The following is a 24,191-nucleotide window of genomic DNA, read 5'->3' on the forward strand; positions in this document are numbered from 1 at the left end:
CAATTTCAACACTTAACCATAATGCCATAGTATGACATTTGATAAAACCAGTCTGATCCCACAGTGACTGTACATATATACCCCAACCAGAAGCCATGGATTACAGGCAACATTCACACTGAGCTAAAGGGTAGAGCTGCCGCTTTCAAGGAGTGAAACTCAACCCAGAAGCTTATAAGAAGCTCTTACTTTAAAAAAAAAATATTTTCTTAAAACTGCATTGTTGGATGATAAGGGCATGTAAGTAAGTATTTCACTAAGGCGCATGTGACCAATACAAATGATTTGTTTTGATTCCACTGTTTAAGTTATGTTAAATACCTGCTGTTTCTTTAAAAGAAAATACAGTGTGTTACAGCCTTAATATATAAAAAAAAATACATTCAGGTCTTATGTCACTGGCCTACACACAATACCCCATAATGTCAACATGGAATTATGCTTTTAGAATTTTTTACTAATTAATAAAAAATAAAAAGTTGAAATGTCTTGAGTCAATAAGTATTCAACCCCTTTGTTATGGCAAGCCTAAATAAGTTCAAGAGTAAATTAAATAGTGCTTAACAAGTCACACCCCTGAGTGAACAGAATCACCTCTGCCAGCAGTTACTGCTTTGAGTCTTTCGAGGTAATTCTTTAAGAGCTTTGCACACCTGGATTGTACAATATTTGCACATTATTATTTTAAAATGTCCTAAAACTCTGTCCAGTTGATTGTACTTTTGAGATATTTCTGTATTTCATTTTCAATAAATGTGCAAATTCTTTTAAAAACATGTCATTATGGGGTATAGTGTGTAGATGGGTGAGATTTTAATTTTTTTTATCCATGTTGAATTCTGGCTGTAACGCAACAAAATGTGGAATAAGTCAAGGGGTATGAATACTTTCTGAAGGCACTGTATATTTTGCAAATGTCTACTTACTTGACTCAGTAAAGAGAGGGTTTTCTTCCCTGGCAAGGGTGTCACTCAAGGTCCTCGCCGTCAGCTTTCCTGTGGAAACAATAGTGAATAAGCATTAGAAGTATGCGGCTGACTGACACAAAGCAACATGCCTCGGGCACTGACTTACTCAAAAGTTGGAACAGAACTCAAATTTGGGCCAAAAGAGCAGGGGGATAATTATCGTACTTGGAGAGTTCACAGAGTGATTTAGGTTTAGGAAAGAATGGAGTTTTTGACAGGGAAAAAGAGACTGACAGACAGGCTGACAGACAGGCATGCTACAAGTCGGAGAGAGCTGACGAGGTTGATACAGTATAAGAATGCACCATAAGATATGCCACTGACAGACAACAGTCAAATTACACCCGTTTCTTCTTCCTCGTCAGTCAAAATGGCTGTTTGTTAGTAAGAGCTTGACGGATTACATAGTTTCCTGGAAAAGCACAGAAGAATTCCCCACTTCTTTGCTTCTCTCTCTGTCTCAACACCGTGGCACCTGTACAGAGGTGCCACATCACAATGACTGCGGAGAGGTAAACTAGGTCAAGTTAACTGCATAATCGGACAGAGCAGAGTTGCATGAAAAGCACTTACTTAGAATGACCTAGAAGCACACGTAAACTCAGGCATACTGTCACATTTATGTTGTACAGAAGTGTGAAATGCTAATATACACTAAGTACCAATATACAGTAACAGTCAAAAGTTACGTTCCTGTGGGCGGTCCTCATGAGAGCCAGTTTCATCATAGCGCTTGATGGTTTTTGCAACTGCACTTGAAGAAACTTTCAAAGTTCTTGACATTTTCTGGATGAACTGACCTTCATGTCTTTCTCTTTGCTTATTTGAGGTGTTCTTGCCATAATATGGACTTGGTATTTTACCAAATAGGCTGAATTTCTCTATACCCCCCTACCTTGTCACAACATAACTAATTGGCTCAACGCATTAAGAAGGAAAGAAATTCCACAAATTAACTTTTAACAAGTCACACCTGTTAATTGAAATGTATTCCAGGAGACTACATCATGAAGCTGGTTGAGAGAATGCCAAGAGTGTGCAAAGCTGTCATCGGGGTAAAGGGTGGCTACTTTGAAGAATCTAAAATCGAACATATATTTAGATTTGTTTAACACTTTTTTTGGTTACTGCATGATTTCATATGTGTTATTCCATAGTTTTGATGTCTTCACTATTATTCTACAATGTAGGAAATAAAGAAAAACCCTGGAATGAGTAGGTGTGCCCAAACTTTTGCCTGGTAATATATCCCAATTCAGTTTAGCATAATAACACCTTTACCTTAATATATAGCTATCCTAATATATTTAATAAACAAATAACAATACACAAGCAGTAAAATGGACTACAATAGATAAGGATGGGAGTGTGTGTGTGTGAGAGTGAGAGTGAGGGAGGGAGGGACGGAGTTGAAGCCAACAAGCTATTCCTGGAGTCGTCCTGTCCCTACTGTTATCTCCCTAACCCCTTCTTTCTCTGTCCTTCTACAGGTATTCTGACCTTGAACTTAAGCATGGACCAGCCAGCTATACATTTGGGTTGGAGATCACATAAATGGAGGTGTGACAGAGGTATGTCTTCAGATACACATGTTCTGACCTTGACTTAATTCCCTCATAATTCCACAACCTTTACACGCGAGGAAACAATGAATAAGGTCGAGTACCTGTAGGTCCCAAGTGGAAAAACACCTTTTTTTCTGATAGAAATAACACCATTCTCCATGCACTGTAATTTAAAAACTAATAAGAGCTAGACAAATGAGTAATCCGTTTGGAGAAGCAGATTTGTAAATACAAATAGAAATAGTTATAGATTATTTTTCCTTGTGATCGCTGGATACAAATGTGAAACCAGTCATATGGAAGCAAACTGAAAATCATATCAACATGTATTTTGGCCCTTTTTCCAGTACAGTGCTTCACTTTTCTTATTGATTTATTTTTACAATTTGTATCATGTTAAATAGTATCCATTATTGGTAGCCACCGTCAGTAATACTCACATACATTCATAACTGTCATTTTAGTGTTCATTTTCTTCCATTTCTAGCCTGTACATTTTGCATCATTCAATTCCTTTTACCTTTCTTTCCTCTATCAATAATTTGAGACATACAGTACATGTATGTAGCCTCTTTGAATTATTATGGAATGCAGATCACACATAGCCGTTTAAACCTGGAGCCTAGCGCATGGTTGAAGACGACTGGACCGTTGTCATTCCATTCCATGATTAGTGAGGATTATTAGGGTAGATTTATAGGACTATTGTTCATCCCCTATGGTACACTTTTCTCACGGATTGAACAATTGAATATGGTAACATTCAGGATGAATCAAATCACTGTATTTTTGTTTCATGAATATATTTTGTGCATAAAGACTCTCCAAACCTGTTTTTTTAAAATGTATTATTCATAAATATTTTCGAAACCTAAATAATCTCCAAGATCAGAGTATTTTTAAGTCTACCAATTGCTGCTGTAACGGAGACGAATATGCATATATGGATTTCTTTCATTGAGCCCTAATATTCTCAACCCATTCTTTTGATACTATATACAGTATTAAAGGGACACCGTATTTGAAGGGATGGCTTTAGACACATTTACTGAAAGCCCTAGCAAATTAAATTCCACGAGAAAATCTGATGGCCAGCAACTGGGAGGGTTTCAGCGGTTGAATTAAATGTATTCAGTGTGCGCAAGGGAACCATACCTGCAGAGCACATCACAGGCCTGCATAAGGTAAGTCTGAATACCAACCAGCGCTTAGGGCTGCAAAGGGTTGGCAACTTTCTGGGTAAATTTCCAGAATTTTTGGGAAATCTTCCATGGGACGTTAAGCCCGGGAATTAGGGGAATTTTGCTTAAATTCATCAAAAAAGTTACACATAAGGCAATTCTAGGTCTTGTGGCATATTTTGGTTAAACTATTCCCAATTCAATGGAATTGCAACCCTCTGCATGCACAGTGCATTCTTCCATCACATGTGCAGTGCACTCTACCATCACATGTATAGCTGATTCTCAAGATCTTGCACACTAATGAGACGCTGTTGAGCCCACACTACTACACTGTCTGAGCCAAGGACTACATGCTTTCTGGTAAGTTTTGATTACAATACTGGGTTGAGTGAATATATTTTATGACATACATTATTTTTTGTTAACTAGTAAATAGTAGCCTACAGCAAAGTGTGTTTAAATAATTTCTAACTTGTTAATTTCTGCTAGATAGTTTTTGCTACCATGTAGGTTTTAGCTGGTTTGAGCCTGCTAACTGAGGAGTGTTTATTCACCTGTTTCCATACATGTTTCATTTTAAAACATTTATCTTACAAAGGAGTTGTTTATCTAACTGCTTAACTATTTATCTGTACTTTTATTTTATTTTTTACACAATTGTATTTGATTTTTGTTTTTACAAATTGTTTCTAATCTTTACAGGAAAATGCCATGGGCACTATCTGATGTGTGAAGACATTTCACTGTAGCTAATGTAGAAGGAAGAGCTGTGTACATTTGCAAATACTGTGTCAAATCACATGTGAAGAATGCAACAAAGATGCAGAATCATCTGGCCATGTGCATCAAGTTCCCTCAACGCTCACAACAAGCAACATCTGACAAAAGGCCCTCTACTTGTTTACTCAATAGAGGAACGTAGTCAAAGAAATTCTGATGAATGTCTTGCTCAAGCTGTGTATGCAACTGGTTCACCTCTGATGCTCACAGGCAATGTGTATTGGAAGAGATTTCTGACTGTTCTTTGCCCAGCAAACACCCCTCCAATCAGACATGCTTTATCTACTCATTTGCTGGATGCAGAGTTCAACAGAGTTCAAGTGAAGGTCATGCAAATCATAGAGAAAGCAGACTGTATTGCAATCATCTCTGATGGGTGGTCGAATGTTCGTGGGCAAGGAATAATTAACTACATCATCTCTACCCCTCAACCAGTATTCTACAAGAGCACAGACACAAGGGACAACAGACACACCAGTCTCTACATTGCAGATGAGCTGAAGGAAGACATCAATGACCTTGGGCCACAGAAGGTATTTTCACTGGTGACAGACAATGCTACGAACATGAAGGCTGCTTGGTCTAAAGTGGAGGAGTCCTACCCTCACATCACACCCATTGCCTGTGCTGCTCATGCATTGAATCTGCTCCTCAAGGATATCATGGCACTGAAAACAATGGGTACACTCTACAAGAGAGCCAAGGAAATGGTTAGGTATGTGAAGGTTTATCAAGTTACAGCACCAATCTACCTCACCAAGCAAAGTGAGAAGAATTCCCAGCAACACCCGTTGGGGTGGTGTTGTCATCATGTTTGACAGTCTCCTGGAGGGGAAGGAGTCTCTCCAAGAAATGGCCATATCACAGTCTGCCGATATGGACAGCCCCATCAAGAGGATCCTCCTGGTGATGTATTTTGGGAGAGAGTGGTAAGCAGCCTGAAACTCCTGAAACCTATAGCAGTAGCCATTGCACGGATTGAGTGAGACAATGCCATCCTGTCTGATGTCCGGACTCTGCTTACAGGTGTTCGAGAAGAAATCCGTACTGCCCTGCCCACTTCACTGTTACTCCAAGTAGAGGAAACTGCAGTTCTGAAATATATAAAAAAGCTGGAAGCATGAAGCACATGTTGGACCCCAAGTATGCTGGCAAGAGCATCCTGTCTGGTGCACTACTGTGCCTCGCCACCTTGGCCTGAATGAGGGCAAGGTTTTTAGCAGTCTGGCGAAGTACACTTCTAAGCAAGGGCTTTGGGATGAGATGCTATACGGCAGTCGTGCCAACATATCTCATCAGCCACCTGGTGGAAGGGACTTTGTGGCTCTGAAGTTCTTTCCCCGGTTGCCTCCGTCATCCTCCAAATCCCACCAACATCAGCCGCCTCAGAGTGCAACTGGTCCTTGTTTGGCAAATTTGAGGCTTTTTGAGCCTGACAACGAGTCATCCTCAACATGGTTGGAAAGTGACAGTGAAGATGAGGCCTCAGAGTCTGATGTTCAAGAGGTGGACATTGAGGATGTCCAGGGAGAAGACATGGAAGCCTGAGAGGAAGACAACCAAAGTTTTAGTTTCTAGACTATCATTTTACAGATGTTGAAAATGTTTTTGGGAGTTGTGATGGATCATTGGGGATCATTCAATATTCCATTTCTTTTGTTGTTCCGTGAAATTATCCCATGTGAAGAGTCAACTCATTTATTTAAAGTTAAATTCGTAACTAAATAGTTTTTTGTTTTTTTTCTATTGGAAGGATTTAATCATTTGCAATTATGTCTACTTATGAGAAGGTAAATATATCCAATGCAAAAAACATATACATTTAAATGGTATTAATACCTGTGTCCAGGTTTCCTTGGTAAGAAAAAATAAATAAACAAACATAGTGAAAAGGGGTTTGGATTCATGTAATTACTGTCTGAAAGAAATAGAGGCTGCGGTTCACTTACCCTCACCTTATGACCTTGGGGTAATCCCCGTCACCATCTTGAAGGGCCGTCCAAATGAATAGCCAAGCAAGGGAAGTTTGCAACGTAAGCCCCTCAGCCCCCGTTTTTAGTTGAGTTTGCGAGTGTACAATTATGTTCAATCCGTGGCCTGAAACTACCCACAATTCAATTCGCGACGATTGTATTCCCGCTAAGAAAAGTCAGCCAAAACTTAAAAACAACATCAATGGAGAAGTCAACATGCAAGTGTAAGAAAGAACGAATACAAATAAGTTAGAAATTGTGCTACTAATGCACATGACGGCACAAACACGTCCCGTAAATATGGTTTTGTTTGGTTTTCTTTTGGAAATTGTATGAATTAAACATGTTTCTTTTTCAGAAGATCCAGGTAGGCAGGCTAACATTAGTTAGCTAATTCATTTGCTATCTATTATACAGTAGGCATATATTAATAATTATGTAGTTAATATAAGTAGACATGCAATCATAATTAACTATAGCGCATATCAAGCTACCGGTGGGGATGAGTAAGTGCTGCATTTCCGGCCCATTTAAAAAATCATTCCTTCCTCCCTTGCCCCTTGTCCTGCAAGTGTATACTCATCAGACGTCATGATACATCATCAAAAGTGTCCACTTAATTTGAGGGCTGAGGGGATAGGGTGTGTCTTTTAAGTGTTTGGACTGTAGCCAGAACCTCACTGCGTAACAACTTGAACATGCTCTCATCTTGCAGCTCAAGAAGATTGAATGACCTAACTTAAAAATGTGATGTAGCGCTATCCTCCCGACAGAGTACTACCTCCAATGTGTTTTCAGTCATTAGTTTTCCTGCCTTGATTTGACATATTATGTAACTGTAAATAAAATATAACAATTGTCACTTTTTCCCGTAAGTTTCAAGACCCACTTTTCAATAAGTGGATTGAAAACTGTTTTATTTACAAAGCAATTACAATGGTGGATAAAGTGGAATTTCAATGTAGACATATCCGTGTTGGTACATAGCACTTACAACTGTTCAACCTGTGTGTGGCAATTAAGTTAAGATATTAACTGAGAATAACTGACGGTGAGAGAGAGAAAGAACAACAAAAATGAAGAGTAAGAGAGAGTGAGATGTATATATATAGGAAGAGAGTAGGAGAGAGTAAGGTTGAGAGTGAAAGAAAGGTTGAAAGTAAGAGCGAGTAAGGGGGTTCGTCATGGTTGAGGACAAAAAGCAACAGCTCTTTCCACTCCCCTGATGTTGACAGTGGTCTATTTAAGCAATAAGGCCCAAGGAGGTGTGGTATACAGCCAATATGCCACAGCTAAGGGCTGTTCTTAGGCACGACGCAGCGCGGACATGACACAACGTCTCAACACAGCCCTCAGCCCAAACCTGTGAGGTGCCTTATTGCAATTATTAACTGATTACCAATGTAATTAGAACAGTACAAATACATGTTTTGTCATACCTGTGGTATACGGCCTGATATACCATGCCTATCAGTCAATCAGCATTCAGGGCTCAAACCACCCGGTTTATAAGTGCCTTTAGGGCACCTCAATCTGGCCATGCAGAACACTTCTGCTCACTGTGGCCTCATCACCGACATAAGACTGACAGAGACAGAGGAGAGGCAAGACAGATAGGGACAAGAGGGACATTAGCAACCGCACAGCAGAACGAGATAGGGCCCCAGGGGATGAGAGAAAGAGGAGGGAGGGAAAGAGAGATAGAGGTCACGCGCACGAGAGAGAGAGAGAATGGAAAAAAGCTCAATTAAGACATCTCATCACGTAGAAAGAGAATAACAATTCTTATAACTAGAACATTTGAAAGAGGATTGGAGTTACATAGGTTATGACGCACAATATTAAACAGCAGACTTGACAAAAAAAGTCTGTGTAGGGTCTACTTTATATCTACAGAGGCTAAAGCTTTTCACATTAGCACATTAGTCCAAAAAATACATTGCACATAATGATGAAACATATGTTTTGGCAACTCCTGCTGACGCAGCCGACCTCCCAGCTTCTCCAAACACGGCGTCGTGAGTCATTGCAGTACAGGCTGTTTTCATAGTAAATCATAGTATTCCTACTGTGGAGAGGGCAAAGGACTCTAGAAAACCACTTATGTGCCTGTGTTAATGACCGAAAGGAAAACATAAACACGGTCAGACCGTAAATGTGTCAGGGAGCCAGGGTGATGTATGGTCAATAGTAGCTCTCGTAGTCGATAAACTGTATATTACCAAATGTTCCTGGACACCAAAACTACTGTTTTAATTAATAGAACGTTCCCATAAAATGAATGAATAAAGTAACACCCTTCACTATCCATGTCTAGGATTGTCTTTAAAAATGAGAAAATTCAATGATATAATACAACATCTGATGAAGATATAAACAAAAATATGCTATACAGTTCAAGTCTGGGAATGTTTTGAAATAATTTGTTTTTGCATACAGTTGAAGTCAGAAGTTTACATACACTTAGGTTGGAGTCATTAAAACTGGTTTTTCAACCACTCCACAAATGTCTGGCTAACAAACTATAGTTTTGGCAAGTCGGTTTGGACATCTACTTTGTGCATGACACAAGTCTTTTTTCCAACAATTGTTTACAGACAGATTATTTCACTTTAAATTCACTGAATTACAATTCCAGTGGGTCAGAAGTTTACATACACTAAATTGTCTTTGCCTTTAAACAGCTTGTAAAATTCCAGAAAATTACCCTTGGAAGCAATTTCCAAATGCCTGAAGGTACCACGTTCAAACAATAGCACGCAAGTGTAAACACCACGGGACCACGCAGACGTCATACCGCTCAGGAAGGAGAAGCGTCCTGTCTCTTAGAGAAGAACGTACTTTGGTGCGAAAAGTACAAATCAATCCCAGAACAACAGAAAAGGACCTTGTTAAGATGTTGGAAGAAACAGGTGCAACAGTATCTATATCCATAGTAAAATGAGTCCTATATCGACATGAAAGGCCGCTCAGCAAGGAAGAAGCCACTGCTCCAAAACCGCCATAAAAAAAAGCCAAACTACGGTTTGTAACTGCACATTGGTACAAAGATCGTACTTTTTGGAGAAATGTCCTCTGGTCTGACAAAACAAAAAAATAACTGTTTGGCCTTAATGACCATCGTTATATTTGGAGGAAAAAGGGGGATGCTTGCAAGCCGAAGAACACCATCCCAACCATGAAGCACGGGGGTGGCAGCATCATGTTGTGGGGGTGCTTTGCTGCAGGAGGCTCTGGTGCACTTCACAAAATAGATGGCATCATGAGGGAGGGAAATTATGTGGATATATTAAAGCAAAATCTCAAGACATCAGTCAGGAAGTTAAAGCTTGGTCGCAAATGGGTCTTCCAAATGGACAATGACCTCAAGCATACTTCCAAAGTTGTGGCAAAATAGCTTAAGTACAACAAAGTCAAGGTATTGGAGTGGCCATCACAAAGCCCTGACCTCAATCCTATAGAAAATGTGTGGGCAGAACTGAAAATTCACTCAACTTATTGTGGAAGATAGTGGAAGGCTACCAAAAATGTTTGACCCAAGTTAAACAATTTTTAAGGCAATGCTACCAAATACTAATTGAGTGTATGTAAACTTCTGACCCACTGGGAATGTTATGAAATAAATAAAAGCTGAAATAAATAATTTTATTCTATTACTCTGACATTTCACATTCTTAAAATTAAGTGGTGATCCTAACTGACCTAAGACAGGGATTTTTAATATGATTAAATCTCAGGAATTGTGAAAAACAGAGTTGAAATGTATTTGGCTAAGGTGTATGTAAACTTCCGACTTCAACTGTATATACACTGCTCAAAAAAATAAAGGGAACACTTAAACAACACAATGTAACTCCAAGTCAATCACACTTCTGTGAAATCAAACTGTCCACTTAGGAAGCAAGACTGATTGACAATAAATGTCACATGCTGTTGTGCAAATGGAATAGACAACAGGTGGAAATTATAGGCAATTAGCAAGACACCCCCAATAAAGGAGTGGTTCTGCAGGTGGTGACCACAGGCCACTTCTCAGTTCCTATGCTTCCTGGCTGATGTTTTAGTCACTTTTGAATGCTGGCGGTGCTTTCACTCTAATGGTAGCATGAGACGGAGTCTACAACTGTTAAGGGAATTTTTATCAATAATGACTAATTATGTATACATTTCAATCAGGACTGACTAATCAGAATACGATTGTTACTGTATATATACTAATCAGAATACTATTATGTTACTGTATATGTACTAATCAGAATACTATTATGTTACTGTATATGTATGAATATTCTTTCTTAATCCTAGTACTGAATATAATGTGTGTAAATATAATCAATAATTAGAACAATGACTGTCTGTTCCTTGGTAGAAATGAATGAACTATATCTTCAGACTGGCTAGAATGCTTATCTACACAAGAAGACCTTGGCCCGGTCATAAATAATATTAAATTGGTAGGGAGACGATGTGAGAAGGCTTGAGATACTGTCTTTGTACCAGGGTGGGAGAAGAGACGGGACAGTTCGAAAACTAATGACGTAATTTTCAGTTTATAACCTGTGGTAAACTGTATCGTGTTCAGTACTCTCGTGAATAAACTCTGCTGTTTGACTTTAAGACTGGGCTCTGTCCATTATTATAAAATAAGGGTCTTGTTTAATTTTAATAGGGTATTAAAACATAGAGCAATTTAATTCCTGTAACAACAACCCACACAAGTGGCTCAGGTAGTGCAGCTCATCCAGGATGGCACATCAATGCGAGCTGTGGCAAGAAGGTTTGCTGTGTCTGTCAACGTAGTGTCCAGAGCATGGAGGCGCTACCAGGAGACAGGCAAGTACATCAGGAGACGTGGAGGAGGCAGTAGGAGGACAACAACCCAGCAGCAGGACCACTACCTCCGCCTTTGTGCAAGGAGGAGCAGGAGGAGCACTGCCAGAGCCCTGTAAAATAACCTCCAGCAGGCCACAAATGTGCATGTGTCTGCATAAACGGTCAGAAACAGACTCCATGAGGGTGGTATGAGGGCCCGACATCCACAGGTGGGGGGTTGTGCTTACAGCCCAACACCGTGCCGGACGTTTGCCATTTGCCAGAGAACACCAAGATTGGCAAATTCGCCACTGGCACACTGTGCTCTTCACAGATGAAAGCAGGTTCACACTGAGCACATGGGACAGACGTGACACTCTGGAGACGCCGTGGAGAACGTTCTGCTGCCTGCAACATCCTCCAGCATGACCGGTTTGGCGAAACAGTACCGTGTGGCGACAAACACAGACACGGAAACAAACACCCACAAACAAACAGTGAAACCCAGACTACCTAAGTATGATTCTCAATCAGAGACAACTAACGACACCTGCCTCTGATTGAGAACCATACTAGGCCGAAACATAGAAATCCCAAAATTGTAGAAAAACAAACATAGACTGCCCACCCCAACTCACGCCCTGACCATACTAAATAACGACAAAACAAAGGAAATAAATGTCAGAACGTGACAGACCACTCCCCCCAAAGGTGCGGACTCCGGCCGCAAAACCTGAACTATAGGGGAGGGTCTGGGAGGGCGTCTGTCCGCGGTGGCGGCTCTGGCGCGGAACGTGGACCCCACTTCACCACAGTCTTTCTCCGCCTCATTGTCCGCCTCCGTGGCCTCCTAACCACGGCGACCCTTGCCGCCGACCTCGGACTGGGGACTCTGGAAATGGGTCCCGAGTGGACGGGAGATTCCGGCAGCGCCGGACAGGCGGGAGACTCAGGCAGCGCCGGGGTGAAGGACGATTCCGGCAGCTCCGGAGTGAAGGGCGATTCCGGCATCGCCGGCGTGACAGGCAGCTCTGGCAGCTCCTGGCTGACTGGCGGATCTGGCCGCTCCTGGCGGCTCTGGCGGCTCTTGGCCAGAGAGTAAAATGTTGGTTTCATCAGACCAGAGAATCTAGTTTATCATGGTCTGACAGTATTTAGGTGCATTTTGGCAAACACCAAGCGGGCTGTCATGTGCCTTTTACTGAGGAGTGGCTTCCATCTGGCCCCTCTACCATAAAGTCCTGATTGGTGGAGTGCCACTGAGATAGTTGTCCTTCTGAAAGGTTCTCCCATCTCCACAGAGGAACTCTGGAGCTCTGTCAGAGTGATCATCGGGTTCTTGGTCACCTCCCTGAACTTCTCCCCCGATTGCTCAGATCGGCCGGGCGGCAAGCTCTTGGAAGAGTCTTGGTGGTTCCAAACTTCTTCCATTTAAGAATTATGGAGGACACTGTGTTCTTGGTGACCTTCAATGCTGCAGAAATGTTTTTGTACTCTTCCCCAGATCTTGTCTCGGAGCTCTACTGACAATTCCTTCGACCTCATGGCTTGGCTTTTGCTCTGACATGCACTGTAAACTGTGGACCCTTGTATAGTCAAGTGTGTACCTTTCCAAATCAATTGAATTGAACCCATAGTTACGTGAAATAGGTTTTTCTGCTTATTTTTTCTTCTTCTAAAAACCTGTTTTCGCTTTGTCATTATGGGGCATTGTGTGTAGATTGCTGAGGATTTGTATTTATTTAATCTATTTTAGAATATGGCTGTAACGTAACAAATGTTGAAAAAGTGAAGGGGTCTGAATACTTCCTGAAGGCACTGTATGTAGCCTCAATTCATCGGGCATGAACTCTACAAGTTGTCAAAGACGTTCCACAGGGATGCTGGCCCATGCTTCCCAAAGTTGTGTCAAGTTGGCTGGATGTCCTTTGGATGGTGGACCATTCTTGATAATCACAGGAAACTGTTGAGCGCGAAAAACCCAGCCGTGTTACAGTTCTTGATACACACAAACCGGTGCAGCTGCCACCAACTACCATACCCCGTTCAAAAGTACTTAAATCTTTAGTTCTGCCCATTCACCCTCTGAATGGCACACATACACAATCCATGTCACAATTGTTTCAAGGCATAAAAATTATTATTTAACCTGTCTCCTCCCTTTCATCTACACTGATTGAAGTGGATTTAACAAGTGACATCAATAAGGGATCACAGCTTTCACCTGGATTCACCTGGTCAGTCTATTTCATGAAAGATCAGGTGTTCATAATGTTTTGTAAACTTTTCCACGTGTCGTTACGTTACAGCCGTATTCTAAGTTTGATAAAATATTTTTTTCCTCATCAATCTACACACAATACCCCATAATGACAAAGCAAAAACAGGTTTTTAGAAATGTTTGCAAATGTATAAAAAAATTGAAACTTAAATATCACATTTATAAAAAATATTCAAACCCTTTACTAAGTACTCTGTTGAAGCACCTATGGCAGCAATTACTGTCTTGAGTCTTCTTGGGTACAAGCTCAGAACAACAGTATTTGGGGAGTCATTGTCCTGTTCGAAGGTGAACCTTCGCCCCAGTTTGAGGTCCTGAGCAGGTTTTCAAGAATGTAGATATCTGAGAGAGCCATGTGAGTGAGTGGTGCTTCAGCGCACACAGCCCGACGAGGGGAATAATAATTATTATATTCATTCCAAGGGCACAACAGCCACTGGCCACAAAAGGCATGTCGTTTTTAAGGGGGCATTACGGCCACACAAGGGGTATGCTGCCGGGAAATTTAATTACACCCACACCCACTACTGAGACATCTTTACCCGTTTGATAGGCTTACTGCAAGTAAGCCTACATAGCCAAGAAAGAAAGATTAATCCAGTCAGAGACCCACTAAAGCAGCACCACCCCCTCACGACTCTGAGCCTGCATGGCAGGGTTGGTCCAGTCTAAACCAAAGCCCCCGTATGGGTGACCATAATATACAAGGAAATTCTTAAAGCTGCCAAGAGAACCTTGATGACCTCGTACCTAGCCGGTGAGATTTCTGGTGGAGTACCCCCACCCAGGTCATGGCAGTGCTGGCAACACTGGCTGCAGCAACCCATTGGGGGAGGGTCGCACTCGGACAATCAGAGAGGTGGCAGAATACTGTGGCCCTGGTGGCACAGTATAATAATAATGGTCTGACTGCACATAGGTGCACAGAGGTGCCGGGGAAGAAGTGTCTCTATGGGGACCAGTGTATGTGTTGCGGAGAGGGGAGAGGTCCGAGTTCCATCAGCCAGGACTAGACAAATCTTCCCATCCCTGCAAAATGTTGGTACACTTCTCAAAACAGCCACACCGGTAAAAGCATTCACAAATAAAATCTATTCTTTAGCTGGGCTAGGGGATGGGACAACTGTTGAACAACTGACCTGTGTGTGTGTGTGTGTGTGTGTGTGTGTGTGTGTGTGTGTGTGTGTGTGTGTGCGCGTGCGTGCGTGCGTGCGTGCGTGCGTGCGGGTGGGTGTATGGTACACGGGAAGAGGTATAGATGTGTATTTGTGGGTGGGGTGTGTACGTGTATGCATCCCACAGTTGTTGTTGCTAGGGTAGGGTAATGAACCATACAGGATGGAATCACAAGCTGTAATATAAAATAAATCATATCTGTGTGCTTAAATGTGGATTGTGGAAAGGAATTAATGTATGCGGATAAAACATTTTATAATTATATTCTACAACCGAAGCAAAACACTTATGGCTGCTAACCTGGTTTTGTTCTGTAAATGCCACTTCAAATCAAATCAAATCAAATTGTATTTGTCACATACACATGGTTAGCAGATGTTAATGCGAGTGTAGCGAAATGCTTGTGCTTCTAGTTCCGACAATGCAGTAATAACCAACAAGTAATCTAGCTAACAATTCCAAAACTACTACCTTATAGACACAAGTGTAAGGGGATAAAGAATATGTACATAAAGATATATGAATGAGTGATGGTACAGAGCGGCATAGGCAAGATACAGTAGATGGTATTGAGTACAGTATATACATATGAGATGAGTATGTAAACAAAGTGGCATAGATAAAGTGGCTAGTGATACATGTATTACATAAAGATGCAGTAGATGATATAGAGTACAGTATATACGTATACATATGAGATGAGTAATGTAGGGTATGTAAACATTATATTAGGTAGCATTGTTTAAAGTGGCTAGTGATATATTTTACATAATTTCCCATCAATTCCCATTATTAAAGTGGCTGGAGGTGAGTCAGTGTGTTGGCAGCAGCCACTCAATGTTAGTGGTGGCTGTTTAACCTGTCTACGATACTGGTTCCCAATTGGGAATCAACCCTCCCACGTGCAGCTGGAACGGTGGCGCATGGAACGCAAAAATATTCTTAAAAATATTTAACCTCCACACATTAACAAGTCCAATAGCTCAAATTAAAGATAAACATCTTGTTCATTTAGCCAGCAAGTCAGATTTCTAAAATGTTTTACGGCGAAAACATAGCACATATATATGTAAAACCACCACCAGACACAGCTCATTTCAATAGCCAAAACATGCAATCAACAAACGCAGGATTAAAAAATAAATCGCTCACTAACCTTTTGAAAATCTTCATCAGATGACAGTAATATGACATATTACACAGTACATATTTTTTTTTTTCAATAATATGCCATTTATATCCATAAATGTCCATTTACAGTGAGTTCACCTTCAGAAATTACTCAAAAACGCCCGCAGGAAATCTATGTAGCGCGGCAAGATAACGTAAAATAGACATCATAAACTTTGACTAAATATACATGTTCTACATATAGTTAGAAAGATACACTGCTTCTTTATGCAACCGCTGTGTTAGATTTATTTTTAACGTTACAGAAATCGCACACTATTCCATATTGTGAGACAGCGCTCAGTTCCAAGCTACATTTCCACGTAATGTTGGAGTCAACAGAAACACAGATTTAAGCATAAATATTCCCTTACCTTCGATGGTCTTCGTTCAGAATGTCTTAGAAGGCTTCATACTTACCCAATACATCGTTTGGTTTCAAGTCTTGCGTCTTTGTATTAGCTACTGCTAATAACATCAGCTGAAATGCACCCAAAACGTCCTCTGGTCCGGATAAGTTGCGCATCAAAACTTCAAAATTACACATTATATGTCGACTAAACAGGTCAAACTAAGTGCAGAAGCAAGCTTTATGATGTTTTAGACGTGCAAAACAAACTTCAATTCAATCGCCCATCGTCTGCCCTTCTCTTCAGTGCTGGAAACAAAGGAATGACTGTGACCAATTCGCGCCCATACGCACAGCCTATTCTCTCGTGGCACGCACTAATTTCACTCCCATAGGGTCAATTCTCGCGCGATTTGAACGGTTTGAAGCTCTAATGAAAGAGGACATCTAGCGGAAGAGATAGAAAGTGTCCCCAGAATCATAGCTGGTTGGGAGGGGTGGGGGCATGACGTCAAAGTTGCTCCAACTTTCATGGCCACAGAAACTAGTTTGGAAGAATGCCTGCCCTGTGAGTTCTGCTATACTTACAGACATAATTCCAACGGTTTTAGAATCTTTAGAGTGTTTTCTATCCAATAATAATTTTTATTTGCATATATTAACAATTTTTGAAAGATTTTTTTTCCAGTTTACTAGGGGTACCCAATCTCTCCAAAGGGGGCGTTTGTCTGCCATATCCTCATCAGGTTAACAGTCTGATGGCCTTGAGATAGAAGCTGTTTTTCAGTCTCTCGGCCCCAGCTTTGATGCACCTGTACTGACCTCACCTTCTGGATGATAGCGGGGTGAACAGGCAGTGGCTCGGGTGGTTGTTGTCCTTGATGATCTTTATGGACTTCCTGTGACATCGGGTGGTGTAGTTGTCCTGGAGGGCAGGTAGTTTGCCCTCCAGTTGTGCTCTTTTCAAGGGATGGGTCCCAACCTCTTAAAAACATCCTAAAGATTGATTCTATACTTTGTTTGACATGTTTCTACGGACTGTAACGGAACTTTTAGACTTTTTGTCTGCTCCTAGTGAACGCGCTTCGTGAGTTTGGATTTGTTTACCAAACGCGCTAACAAAAGGTGCTATTTGGACATAAATGATGGACATTATCGAACAAAACAAACATTTATTGTGGAACTGGGATTCCTGGGAGTGCATTCTGATGAAGATAATCAAAGGTAAGTTAATATTTATAATGTTATTTCTGACTTCTGTTGACTGCACAATATGGCGGATATCTTTTTGGCTTGTTTGGGCCGTATTCAGATTATTGCATGGTTTGCTTTTTCCGTAAAACTTTTTTGAAACAGCAGTTGCACAGCAGTTGCATTAACTTCTTGATGCACCCATCCCGTTAGCGGGATAATTTTCATCAACATCCGCTGAATTGCAGAGCGCCAAATTCAAATTAAATTACTAAAAATATTTCATTTTCATGAAATCACAAGTGCAATATAGCAAAACACAGCTTAGCTTGTTGTTAATCCACCTGGCATGTCAGATTTCGAAAAAGCTTTTTGCCGAAAGCATACCAAGCATTTATGTAAGGACATCTATCTCTCTCAGCAGACAAAACATTACAAACAGCTAGCAGCCAAGTAGATTGGTCACGAAAGTCAGAAAAGCAATAAAATGAATCGCTTACCTTTGATGATCTTCGGATGTTTGCACTGACAAGACTCCCAGTTACACAATAAATGTTCCTTTTGTTCCATAAAGATTATTTTTATATTCAAAATACCTCCATTTGGTTGGCGTGTTATGTTCAGAAATCCACAGGCTCGAGCGGTCACGACCGGGCAGACGAAAATTCCAAATAGTATCCGTAAAGTTCGTAGAAACATGTCAAACGTTTTTTATAATCAATCCTCAGGTTGTTTTTACAATATATAATCAATAATATTTCAACCGGACTGTACCTTCTTCAATAGGAGAGAGAGAAAAATTGTCTCCTCCAAGCTGTTGTGCATGCAAAATGCTGCTGGCACCCAGCCATGCAATGACGCGATGTGATCTTTCTTGCTCATTTTTCAAAATAAAAGCCTGAATCTATGTCTAAAGACTGTACACAACATGTGGAAGCCATAGGAAAAGGAATCTGGTTGATATCCCTTTAAATGGAGCGAAGGCAGGCAATGGAACAGAGCTTTCAGGAAAAACAGCACTTCCGGGTTGGATTTTCCTCAGGGGTTCGCCTGCAATACCAGTTCTGTTATACTCACAGACAATATTTTTACAGTTTTGGAAACTTTAGAGTGTTTTCTATCCTAATCTGACAATTATATGGATATTCTAGATTCTGGGCCTGAGAAATAGGCAGTTTCATTTGGGAACGTTTTTCATCCAAAAATCTAAATACTGCCCCCTACACTCAACAGGTTAAAGGAGAAGTGTATCTAAAGTTCAATGTATAACAGTTGTATTTTCATCAACATTTTAATGAGTATTTCTGTAAATTGATGTGGCTCTCTGCAAAATCACCTGATGTTTTTGGAATTACTGAACATAACGCGCCAATGTATACTGAGATTTATTTATATAAATATTCACTTTATCGAACAAAACATACATGTACATGTAACATGAAGTCCTATGAGTGTCATCTGATGATGATCAGCAAAGGTTAGTGATTAATTCTATCTCTATTTCGGATTTTTGTGACTCCTCTCTTTGGCTGGAAAAATGGCTGTGTTTTTCTGTGACTTGGCTCTGACTTAACATAATCGTTTGTGGTGCTTTCGCCGTAAAGCCTATTTGAAATCGGACACTGTGGTGGGATTAACAAGAAGTGTATCTTTAAAATGGTGTGAAATACTTGTATGTTTGAGGAATTTTAATTATGGGATTTCTGTTGTTTTGAATTTGGTGCCCTGCACTTTCACTGGCTGTTGTCATATCGATCCCGTTAGCCGGATCTCAGCCCTAAGACATTTTTAAGGGCCCTAGGGTTCATGTGTATGTGAGAGGTGGAGGTTTCTGTGGGAGGGAAATTGCAGGACAACTGGAGGTTTACTTAGAGCCAGTTGGAGCTAGGGTTGGGTGGTATCCAGATTTTCATCCCGTCATACCATTTCTGTACCATATTCGGGTATACAGTATTACCAGAAATGCACACAAGGGGCGCACAAAACAATTTAGAAAACAGGGATCTTGATTCAGGTTGGGATTGAAAAAAGGTTTTTGGGTTGGAATTGCAGTATGTATTTAGTTTGAGCATTTAGATGTGAGCTAGCAACTTTTGACAGACTAGTTTCGTCTGGACAAACAAAAACAGTTGCTTAGTGATAGACTTCCAATATTTGGATTATTGTTGTAATTGGAGGATAGCTGTGAGGGTTATCGAATCAGGATCAACTTCTCTGTCCTTCCCCAACTTCTTAATGATAGAATATTGATATTTGAAGATGGCAGAAAAGTCAGTCTATTTGACAATGAAATGGGCAGGACATTAAGGCAGCTGCCCATGCTTTAAATGTGCCACCCAAAACTGAGACAAGCAACCCAAAACCCCAGGCTACAACCATTTGGGTGGGTTACCAGTCTCCAATGTGTCTTTCAAATGTGATCTGGTGTGTCATATCCCAAAATGGACGAGCCTTTTTCGGACTACATCTTGGGATGTCCGAAAACATACCTTTGAATGTGCTGTTTGGAATCCACATCCACATTCAATAAAGAAAGGCGGTTGGCAGGCATAGCCTGGTTTTACAGTTTTATGAAGCGGCACCCAGAAGTATCCATCCGTATCCCACAAGCAACCAGTCTGGCTCGAGCTTTTGGCTTCACCCCCACCATGACCTCTACCCCTTGCCACAACCTCTGCTAACAACATCAACCTCCGCCACAACCTCCATCCCACAGCCTGCCCAGCACCCACAGGTCTCCAGTGACCTTGCTCCAAATGTTGGTAAGAAAAAACATCAGCATTTATTTTAGGAAATATATAGTAGCATATAGAGTGATTACAAATACTTGTTTATTAAACCAATATGCATGAGTTCTTGTAGTTGTTTACTTGATAGTTAGTTTGTTTGTTTGATTTTGTTTAAAGTACCAGTTTTACAACAACAAACTGCGGCAAAGGTCATCTTGGAGTTGTCTCTAGGCCAAAGATAGTTGTCCCTAGGCCAAGGATACAGGACGTGAGACCTAGGAAAAGAAAGGCTGAGTCGGCTACAGTCCTAATAGCCTCACCCAACAAGAGGTTTCTGGAGAACAAGGCAAACAAATAAGAGAGAAGGAAGAACGCAAAGGGAGAAAGAAACGTGTGATACTGAAAAAGGTTGTTCCAGGTTCCAAAACCACAACAAACACCCTAAAAGAAGGGGATGCAGAATGCTTGTTCTGTTACAAGCTCTTCTCTGTTACCGGTGGGGACTGGAAACGGTGTGAGCAGTGTCAGAGGTGGGCTCACGAGCTATGCTCAAATTTAACTGGGGTGGAATTAACCTTACCCCGGTAATCTGGGCAAAACGCCCCTTTCCTAAAAAATACATTTTATTAAATAACTACAAATCTGTTAACTGTAGCCATTTACTTTCCTTTATAGTTGGTTACCCTAAGCATGGCCATCTTCCAGCTACAATTGGTATTTCGAAACTAAGCTTTTTTATGTCAGCAATTAGACATTGATCTTAGGGAGGGTTGTCTTACCCCATGTTACCCTACTACCAACTATCAACCTCTGGCGCTCAAAGAGATTACAAATATTATGGACACGTTGGAATTGATGGATATTTGGAGGCTTAAAAACCTGCATCTCATAAGATATACATGGAGGAGGCATAATCAAGCAGGTCGGATTGATTCTTTTCTGGGATCTTTTTCTATGGTGCCAAAAGTGAAAATGGTATTGTTTGACGATCAAATGTGATCAATGATCAACATATATCCCTCCATATAGCTATGACAGACTTTCCACAAGGATGGGTATATTGGACATTTTACCAGGGTTTATTGACTGACACTACCTTCTTAAAAAAAATAAAAATCCTAAGACTTTTTCTTGCATAATACAGGTTCAGCGGACCCACATCAGCCTTTAGAAGCCATTCAATTAAATTTTCATCATAGAAACAAAAACAGTATCGGTCAACAGAGAAAAGAATTACAACAGAAAAAGAAAATCTAACATTAAACATGAATGGTGTAGATACATGTAATACAGAAGCACTGAATCATCTAGACACAAAACAAAAGGAGTTTGAGGAACTTATTCAGGAATGATCGAGTTTCATTTATCTAAAAAAAAAAACTGAGCAAATTGGCAAAAAAAATCCTAAACCTTCAATATAGAAACGCTACCAAAATGAATCCTTATCTCATAAACAAAGTTCCTCAATTGACGATGGGTTTTGTGATATCCTTCTCCCCAAAAAACAAATGAAACTATCTGCGACACAAACACAATCTTGTGAAGGCCTAATTACACATGAAGAACTATGGTTCGATTGATTCCATTCAGACGGGGAAAACACCTGGTCTCGATGGCATTCCAATGGAAATGTATCAAACGTTTTATGAAATATTGAAAGAGCCATTACTATCATGTTTTAATTACTCATATAAATTGCAAACTGTTGGACAAACAAAAAGAGGGGCTAATTTCTCTCCTACTGAAGCCAGGAGCCAGGGGGGCAATACAAAGAAAAATAATATTGAAAAAATTTATTGCTCAAAGAATAAAAAAGATCGTACCGGACATTACTCATCACGATCAGATGGGATTCATAAAAGGAAGATGTATTGGAGACAACTTTAGACAACTACTACAAAATTTGAGAATGCAGGGAAATACAGTATATCTAGAAATATATCTGATACAGTATATCTAGAATCTGTTTATAAGTGCCTGGATTTTTTTTTCTTTGTAGAATCTCTCATTAGATGGGTTTACCTCATGTACAACAATCCTTCATGTAAAATAATAAATAACAGTTCATTCTCTGAGAACTTTGAATTGTCAACAGGAGTAAAACAAGATTGCCCTCTGTCACCATACCTATGCATTATGGCCATTGAACTGTTAGCTTTAAAAATGCAATGATAACATAAGGGGCTAAACATTTATTTATCAATGTACGCCGATGATTCAAGTTGAGGACCTGGATCATTTATCCAGTTTCTCCGGACTAAAACCCAACTATGATAAATATACTATATTATGGATAGGGTCTATAAAAGCTTTAAACTTTAAAACTTTAAATCAAACTTTCAATTGCCTTGTGGTCCCCCGATTAAATGGGCGGATGATGAAATCAATGTGCTTGGTGTATATATATAGTGCCTTGCGAAAGTATTCGGCCCCCTTGAACTTTGCGACCTTTTGCCACATTTCAGGCTTCAAACATAAAGATATAAAACTGTATTTTTTTGTGAAGAATCAACAACAAGTGGGACACAATCATGAAGTGGAACGACATTTATTGGATATTTCAAACTTTTTTAACAAATCAAAAACTGAAAAATTGGGCGTGCAAAATTATTCAGCCCCTTTACTTTCAGTGCAGCAAACTCTCTCCAGAAGTTCAGTGAGGATCTCTGAATGATCCAATGTTGACCTAAATGACTAATGATGATAAATACAATCCACCTGTGTGTAATCAAGTCTCCGTATAAATGCATCTGCACTGTGATAGTCTCAGAGGTCCGTCAAAAGCGCAGAGAGCATCATGAAGAACAAGGAACACACCAGGCAGGTCTGAGATACTGTTGTGAAGAAGTTTAAAGCCGGATTTGGATACAAAAAGATTTCCCAAGCTTTAAACATCCCAAGGAGCACTGTGCAAGCGATAATATTGAAATGGAAGGAGTATCAGACCACTGCAAATCTACCAAGACCTGGCCGTCCCTCTAAACTTTCAGCTCATACAAGGAGAAGACTGATCAGAGATGCAGCCAAGAGGCCCATGATCACTCTGGATGAACTGCAGAGATCTACAGCTGAGGTGGGAGACTCTGTCCATAGGACAACAATCAGTCGTATATTGCACAAATCTGGCCTTTATGGAAGAGTGGCAAGAAGAAAGCCATTTCTTAAAGATATCCATAAAAAGTGTTGTTTAAAGTTTGCCACAAGCCACCTGGGAGACACACCAAACATGTGGAAGAAGGTGCTCTGGTCAGATGAAACCAAAATTGAACTTTTTGGCAACAATGCAAAACGTTATGTTTGGCGTAAAAACAACACAGCTGAACACACCATCCCCACTGTCAAACATGGTGGTGGCAGCATCATGGTTTGGGTCTGCTTTTCTTCAGCAGGAACAGGGAAGATGGTTAAAATTGATGGGAAGGTGGATGGAGCCAAATACAGGACCATTCTGGAAGAAAACCTGATGGAGTCTGCAAAAGACCTGAGACTGGGACGGAGATTTGTCTTCCAACAAGACAATGATCCAAAACATAAAGCAAAATCTACAATGGAATGGTTCAAAAATAAACATATCCAGGTGTTAGAATGGCCAAGTCAAAGTCCAGACCTGAATCCAATCGAGAATCTGTGGAAAGAACTGAAAACTGCTGTTCACAAATGCTCTCCATCCAACCTCACTGAGCTCGAGCTGTTTTGCAAGGAGGAATGGGAAAAAATGTCAGTCTCTCGATGTGCAAAACTGATAGACATACCCCAAGCGACTTACAGCTGTAATCGCAGCAAAAGGTGGCGCTACAAAGTATTAACTTAACCTTTCTGATCTCCCCATCCCGGATCCGGGATCGTGAATACAGACTCAAGCTCATTACCATAACGCAACGTTAACTATTCATGAAAATCGCAAATGAAATGAAATAAATATGCCATCTCTCAAGCTTAGCCTTTTGTAAACAACACTGTCATCTCAGATTTTCAAAATATGCTTCTCAACCATAGGAAAACAATAATTTGTG

The 24,191-nt window shown here is 40.5% G+C and overlaps 1 protein-coding gene across 1 annotated transcript in view; it reads right to left on the minus strand.

Moving 5' to 3' along the window:
• LOC110493897 (protein phosphatase EYA2) overlaps positions 1-24,191 on the minus strand; it is a 73,131-nt gene that overhangs the window by 25,375 nt on the left and 23,565 nt on the right. Inside the window, exon 2 of the mRNA XM_021568477.3 lies at positions 927-995. The gene's annotated coding sequence lies outside the window, so the exon portion shown is untranslated. The remainder of the gene's footprint in view (positions 1-926; positions 996-24,191) is intronic.

This window comes from Oncorhynchus mykiss, chromosome 17 (assembly GCF_057628025.1).
Source record: "Oncorhynchus mykiss isolate SJ-2025 chromosome 17, ASM5762802v1, whole genome shotgun sequence".
Lineage (NCBI taxonomy): Eukaryota > Metazoa > Chordata > Actinopteri > Salmoniformes > Salmonidae > Oncorhynchus > Oncorhynchus mykiss.